At 55.5% G+C, this 299-nt stretch overlaps 1 protein-coding gene across 1 annotated transcript in view; it reads left to right on the forward strand.

Moving 5' to 3' along the window:
• Positions 1-299, forward strand: part of SRCIN1 (SRC kinase signaling inhibitor 1) — a 68,534-nt gene that overhangs the window by 64,006 nt on the left and 4,229 nt on the right. The gene's annotated exons all lie outside the window — the stretch shown is intronic.

Here is a 299-nt window from a genome sequence, read left to right on the forward strand (position 1 = left end):
CTTTTCTAACGAACTGCAGTTTGAGCGTGGCTGCAAAGCAGCAGCTGTTCCTCCTAATTAAATCACAGCGCGGGCTCCCCGAAGCCATCCAAATTGGTTTCTGCTGGAATCCGCGGCAGCTGAATAACTGGGAAAAGAGGGGGGAAAACGCCCTCAGCCGCTCCGGCGTCAGCCTGCTCCTTTATTAACAGTCAGCACTGGGGAATAAATCTCCTTTTTCATTTGCAGCAATTATCTCAGCGACGCCGCGGCCCCGTTGCGGTGCTCTCGCCGGGTGAATGGGCCGTCCAGGGGGTGTA

Source organism: Charadrius vociferus, unplaced genomic scaffold (assembly GCF_000708025.1).
Source record: "Charadrius vociferus isolate BGI_N301 unplaced genomic scaffold, ASM70802v2 scaffold1070, whole genome shotgun sequence".
NCBI classification, from domain to species: Eukaryota; Metazoa; Chordata; class Aves; order Charadriiformes; family Charadriidae; genus Charadrius; species Charadrius vociferus.